Source organism: Notothenia coriiceps, unplaced genomic scaffold (assembly GCF_000735185.1).
Source record: "Notothenia coriiceps isolate Sejong01 unplaced genomic scaffold, NC01 NC01_scaffold00012333, whole genome shotgun sequence".
NCBI lineage: Eukaryota > Metazoa > Chordata > Actinopteri > Perciformes > Nototheniidae > Notothenia > Notothenia coriiceps.
In genome coordinates this window covers 24692-31980 of record NW_011345034.1, presented here as the reverse complement: position 1 = coordinate 31980, position 7289 = coordinate 24692, and the positions used below count along the sequence as shown (strand labels likewise).

Sequence of the window (7289 nt, the reverse complement as noted above, 5' to 3'; positions counted from 1 at the left end):
TCTATTCCGGCGAGGCTCGATGTAGTATGGCCAAAACCTGATGAGAGCATGACATATTTACCATTTATGCAGGTATTTGTGCCTACTGTAAGCTGCTTAAATGTGGACATGGGTCTATATTAAGTTCAGTGCACTCACCTCTTCTCGTACAACAGGTTGGACACCATGCTCATGAAGGTCTTGGGCTTGATCTGGCGACCCTCCTTCAGCTCGTACAGGTTCAGTCTGAATTTAAGCCTCTGGCAAAGACGTCCATCAATCCTCAGATATTTACATTGAATTCAGTCATCACAAATGTAACTTATTTCAAAGCTATGGATAGCAGAATTTCTAATAACGTTTTCTCCCCTATTTATTAGAATGCATAGTAATACTATTCAACTACAACACTTTTGTTGTTGGTATAAACATTATAGGTGTAGTATTGTACTTGACACTCCAGGCTTTCTCTAAATGAGAAGTCTTACTTAGTCTAGATCTGAGAGTTGTAGCTTTATAGAGTTGTAAATCAATCCTGTCATCATAGTACCCTGGTGTTCACAACTGTTTAGCCACTTTGAGAGAACAAGGTGGAGGTCTACACACTCACACTGTCTGAAAATCAGTGGCCAGTCCTGCCAGCCCAATATACAGCTTATCTCCCATGGGGAAGATCTTCTGGAAGTCTATGGTGACCATCTGAGCCTGGATGCCAAACCTCCGGTCCGCTGCTATCGCCACACAGTTCTTCCCTCGCATGGCCATGACGGCCCCTCCGTTATAGGACATAATAGACTGGATGAAGAAGGAGAAACGTAAGAAGAGTTAAGTTAGTCAGAGCTTAAACCATTGATAGANCACTCTTCTCATCACCTATTTGTCTAGTGTTATGTCTCGGGACCGAGGATTTGCTTTGAGACGAATGGACCTCTATAACCAGGATCGTCTGGCACCCGAAGCTATACCAGGGACTATCACACCCATAAAAATGACTCGAAAGTGATTATCTAACGGACGAGTAAAGTGGTCCCGCTTTATCAGTCGACAAGTCGTATGCTCCACTTCTCTATGTTTTTTTTTTATCGCAGTACACAGAACATAAGTATAGCCCTTTCTACAGTGATCCATATCAGGCTATACATTTTATAAGTACTAGACGTTTACGTCCTGGACCGGGTATACATATGTGAAATAGATGTATTTGGTCACACCTCAACGTGATCGTAATTACTGTTCTAAGCCACAATAACGACACGGAACAAGATTAGACAGTCACAGACGAGCAGGGACCGTCATTTCAATACGCTCGACATCCAGAACATTTATTCTTTGGTACATAATAAGTCATAGTAAATTATAAGTCGTGATTTGTAGAAAACAACAAGTTTGATAGGACACAGTTCCAGAAAGTCATTTGTTAGAAAAACACACACATTTAACACATCGGGATGTAGGTTATATGTTGAAAGTAGATGGTAAGTCGGAATTAGTAAGTTTGTTAAATAAGACTCTACTGGTTAACCCAGACGACTGTCGAGTGGTACATACCGGTAACTCCAATATAACCATTTACAGATTTATTCTTTGGTACATATAATAGTCCAGAAGAATCATAGTAAATTAGAAAGNATTATTTGCACAGTGGCAGCTCTTTAACCTGCATTACAGCACCTTCATATTCACTGACCACACTCACTAGAGGAAGTAGGATAGCAATATATCACACAGCCCTACTTCCTCTAGTGAGTGTGGTCAGTGAATATGAAGGTGCTGTAATGCAGGTTAAAGAGCTGCCACTGTGCAAATAATAATGCAACAAGGAGAGAACCATTTTTAAGCACATTCATTGAAATAAAAATTAAGTTTAAGTTGAGGCCCTTCTATACAGCATAACATGTAAAGAATATCCTAAGAATATGTATTATTTGCAACATGCAAATAAGATACTGAATAATGTTGTCCTCAAAATAAATGACTGAAATCTATGTATTTCATTTAAGGACCAAAAACATGACTCAGGGTTATTTCCAACCACCCAAATGTGTAAACATGGAGCATAACGTTCATCTAAAATCATTTCAACGATCAAAAGAAATAAAAGTAAGATAAAATAAAGTGTAGTTGTAGAACATTATTATTGAACCAAAGTCTTTATTATCCCGCGTTATACATGTTTAAATGTAATGTAGTGAAACCTCGTTGTCTGCTGTCAGTGGACTCACATTAACAAATTGCTGACTAGCTTAGTAGGTTGAAGCTTTAGCTAACCAAACTAGCAATGTCTAATTAACCAAACGTTAGCTGATGTTGACCCAAACGCAACATCAGCCCTTTAAGTGAACCGGATTTATTGAATCATAATGCCATTAAAGTTAATTCGGGGAATGATTGTAACAGTTAAGTTAGCCTACAAGACACAACGTTAGCTAAGTATTTAGCATTGCAGCTATGCCCGGCTACCATCACAATGAAATGTTTTGTATAATTAACTACAACATTGAATATATTGAAACGTTTAGAGTTGTGAGATTGAAGTTACTTGCAACCCCAAACTTAAAATATGTTTTCATTGAATATTTGCTAAGTTTAAGCAGGATGGAGAAGTCTATAAGCTAGCTGGCTACCAACATTAGCTTAGCCATCTCTTGTAACTGTTACCCTTAAATACTAGTTACATTTGACCATTTACCTAAAAACACATTGGCATGTGATCTAATGTCTGGTGCTCTTACCATTGTGAGTGTGTTGTGATTTTTTCACGATATCTGCGGCGTGCAGGTTCATTTAATTGTTTGACATAGTCGGTGTCCTCCATGATTCCTGCGTTGATGAATGATTGCGTTTTCACTTCCTGACCTCCACTTGAATTTCGCGCGTCGTAGAAGTCACGTGACTGAAACCAAGCTATTGACACTTCAGCCCCAGAGACCTGGCCACTCCCTCTCTCTGACCTCCTCCACCTCACATCTTCAACCGCTGTCTCAGGTCTAGAGATGCAAAAGTCATAAAAACCACAAGGACTACGTTCCGGGTCGACAGGTCCTTGTCTGTTGCTTCCACCTCCCTCTGGAATGTACCAACAGCCAGTGATGGCAGCAACATAACTTAAAAGGATGGCAGCACTGATCAAAGTAGAGTTTACTTCCTCTGTTGATTTCTCTAACCTCCGGCGCTCTGTCGTTTGACGGCTTTCCTTTTCTTGCATTCTCTTTCTTTTCTTTTCTAAGGACAGTTTAGCCATCATGGATCAAACGTTTTGTGCCCTCCACAAATGAATATTAAAAAGCATTCCAAAGTGTTTTCTGGTGGAGAAAAACTCTTTGTTCCACAGCTGACGGTACATTTATCAGACTATGACTGCACATAGTCCCTTGATCCTCCTTAGCAATGGTCTTTTGTCTTCTTTGTATAGAAAAAGGTGTTATAGGAAGAATGGTCGCAGAAAATGTGGTTCTTCACTTTGGTGTTCTTTACATACACACATTCACAAACAGGACACATAGACATGCACTAATAGAGAGGTAGCAAAGGGGTTTCGGTTCCCAAGCAGAGTCCCTACAGACTGAGCTACTGCCCCATATGACAGGATAATCACATTCACAAGTTGTTTTTTTAAATGCTTTAATGTGGAAAGAAGTGCTGTGGGAACATAAGTGTTCTATTCCTTTTGTATACGACTTGTATTGACTAAGATGATACTGACAGTCCACATTGATTGCTATGATCAGCATCATTCTGCCCGAACCTTGTTTTATGCAAAGATGTGGATATTTCTGCAGCACGATGTAGTTAAGTGGAGCTTGATATAGACACATCAATGATTGACAGACACTGATGAAGAGGAGAGAGTGCATGCATTGTATTACAAATCATGCTGAGCTTTTAATGGAAGACAAGTTAGCAAAGGATCATTATTCTAAAGTATTCCCTTAGATTGTCCGTCAGCCATGTTGGATGAAATAGTCTCTGAGACCATAGACCACTGTTTCTTCAGGATTCCCCGGGCACTTGCTTAGACATAAACATTTGATCGCTTCCACTCTTAAAAACACCATAACAGCAGCACTCTTCCCCTGAGCTACTGCTAACAACAGAGCAACACACAGGGATCTGTTCTTGTCTAAATATCGCAGCAGAGGCATTCACACAACACTCATTCATATTTAAACAGCCCATTGCCTCATGATTCGCTCCCTTTTGCAATGGAACATCCGCACCTTAAGTCAGCCTCTTTCTCTAAGTTCAGCAAAAGCACAGCGGCAGATTTAGTAAGATCTAGAGGGCAAATGATGGTGAATTCCTCTTTATAAAATAAGTATGTATATCTCAGAGTGCTGAGCGTCCACACATACTGGCACACCCATAAAGCATCTTCTCTGACCTCTCTTCATGATACTTCAAAAAGGAACAGATTATATCGCAGTGCCTCTCGCTCTTCTAGAGAAAACACAGCAGCTACATCCATATTTCAAAGCCCGGAAAGTTAGCAAAACAGGCCGTTTGCTGAGATTTTTTTTTTTTTGGGAGGCCTCGAGTGTCGTACAACTTTAAAAGCCTTGTATAATTAAGAGCCACTCAGCGATTCACACGAAGGCTGGCTTCACTGCCGCTAATTGCGAGTGTTTCCAAGTCCTGCGCATGGTGTTTGGAAAGGGAAGAAATGGGGTGAAAGCGATGGATCTGTTGGAGATGCAGAGATCCTGACTGATATCAAAAAATCACTTTGGCATCACAGATAAGTATTGAGGTTTTTACTGCAAAGCACCTCTTCGAGAATCCGGTTAATGTGAGTCTGAGATTATTTCCACAGAGGTCGGCGACTCCTTTGCAAAATGTTTTGGTCACGCTTTACATTAAGTGGGTTTCTGAGCATCTCCGTGCAGTTAAGTAAGTGCCGTGCGGTTGAATGAAAAGCGCTGACTTGTGCCGTCGGATTATAATGAGGAGGAGTTGAGGAGGAAGATTTTAGCGCTGAGAAAAAAGAAAATGTTAAGCTTTGGAATGTGGTCAAGTATGAGAGTGCTATGTACAGATGTGCAGTACTTCATGTACAGAAAAAAAGTATTGGTACAACATTTCTGTGCGATTTATGTAAAATATCGTTTAGATTTGAGACCAAGGACTGATTTGCTCATATGGTTGTCGATACTAATATGTATATTATGAAAAGCTGTGTGTACTTCCGTGATTTCCACTGTTAATCACTTGAACACGTTTCTCTTTTTTTCTACAATTTTGTTGTAAATGAATTGTCCGAACATGGGAAAAAGTTGCAATCATGTATATATCGATAACAAATATGTTTTTTAAAAGTTTTTTGTACAAGAACAAATAACCCCTCAACCATCATTGGAGCTGTGAAATAGCTTCAAACAATGATCCTCATTCGTTTACTCTAAAATGTATAAAATGAGACTATAGAATACATTTCATTTAGCTGATGCTTTTATCCAAAGCGACTTACAATTACCAATTACAGGGACATTCTCCCTGGAGTAACTAAGGACTAAGTGCCTTACTCAAGGGCACACTAGTGGTGGTGTTCCTGGCGGGATTTGAACTCATAACCTTCCGATCTTCAGCCCACCTCACTATCCATTAGACCACACTATACCCCAATACTTTATGTAGAGTTTCTATTTGTCTATCAATTCCACCGATTCAATGTCAAAGGCGGTGCTTTGTCAATGTTTAATGGTGTTGGTCACTGGCGTTATGAAACTGCAGGTTGGAGGTGGAGGCCGGTCAAGTCTCTCCAATCTAAGAACACATGTTCTCTATGGAGCAGGCTTGGTGCACGGCAGCAGTCGTGTTGAAACTGGACTGGGTCTTCCTCAGGATGATGCCACAGGGCTGGAAACACACTATTGTTTCAAATATGATGCTGTAAAACTAAAGCCATTGACATGTATGTCATTTATAAGTGAGAGGCCTTGCTCAGAACATGAAAGTTGTCCTAGTCCAAAGTACACAAAAGAGTTCTCCATAATTCGCCATTACCATACGTACATCTCCAATTCATTTGAATAAGAATAAGGAAATCTTATTCCTGTCTAATTCCATCATCTAATTTGAAACGATTAAAAAATCATTATTCCGACGCTGAGTCATGCCACATCATGCAGAACAATCAGACATTGATTGAGGCAACGGAATAATTAGGCCCTCCTCTGGCAGATTAAAGACGCCTTCCCCAGATCAATTACAGCGGAATCTCCCCAAATATCAGAGCTGGTGGAGCTGGCCTTAGCTGCTCCGCCTGCTCGCTCCCATTCATACAAAATGCTGTATGAATATGGATTATCGAGTGAGGCAGTGCGGGAAGAGCCCCTTTCTATACAGGCCAGCTCTGGATGAACGGTGGTGGAGCTGCTGAGCAGAGCGGGGGGGCGGTGAGCGTACATCCGTGGTCATGCATGTAATCTCAGTCAGTCAGTCAGAGGGATGTCATGAAACATGTATGACCCCTCACAGCAGTCAAGACTCACTCACTCACAGGGACACGGAGACATGTGCAGAGATGTGTTCCAAAAAGGCATCTGTGGAGGCTTAGGGGTCAGCTGTCAGGGGCCGCTCTGACACATTTTGGCCTCTAAGCTATTCATTGTTGTGTGGAGTTCACATAGTAGTAGGACTTCAGGAAAAAAAGACCAAAGGGTGGCAGAGGTCAGGTCCGGTTGACTTATTGTACTGGAGTGTGTTAGGTTAGGTAGGTTTTTGTGCATGTAAATGGTCTGCAAAGGCTAACATCCCTGTTATCCCTCCATAGGGAGTTTCTCTCCCCCTGCCTGAAACACCTCCATTGGACTCCTTTGTTAACTTCTGTAACATAGAGACATCACTATGTAACACACACTTAGTATTGGCTAATTTTCAGTAAGAGAAAAATAAAGAGCTTTTTGAACATTAAATAATGGAGAAATGTCGCAGGAGAGACACAAACAACAAAGATGACATTGAGAATGAGTATAAAAGTGGCCCATGAAAATGAAATTATTAATTTTTTGCAGGTCAATTCCTGTCAATTTGTGAATGAACACATGGTTGGAATGACCTGTCGGTTATTTTGTGGGTCAAGATGATTTGCGGGGCCCCTTTGAACCCTCTGCTCTCACTCTTTGTTGCTGCATGTCCAGTTTCTCTCTGCTGGAACCCAGCCTGACCCCTTATAATCTGAGTGGTCATTTCATTAAAGACATGATCAGGTCACATGATCAGGTCATAAAGCAGGGTCCACCGGTCAATAGATATTGTGATTTAGTGGAATGCATTTCATGAAAATAATTATGTAAAACTAGCTCACACAGAAT

The 7289-nt window shown here is 40.8% G+C and overlaps 1 long non-coding RNA gene across 1 annotated transcript; it reads right to left on the bottom strand.

Moving 5' to 3' along the window:
- LOC104947311 (uncharacterized) lies at positions 1-2880 on the bottom strand. Its single transcript, XR_798549.1, has 3 exons — positions 2712-2880; positions 139-774; positions 1-37 (listed from the first exon to the last, which is right to left on the bottom strand). It is a non-coding gene; the product is annotated as an uncharacterized lncRNA (long non-coding RNA).
- Positions 2881-7289: the final 4409 nt, after the last annotated feature.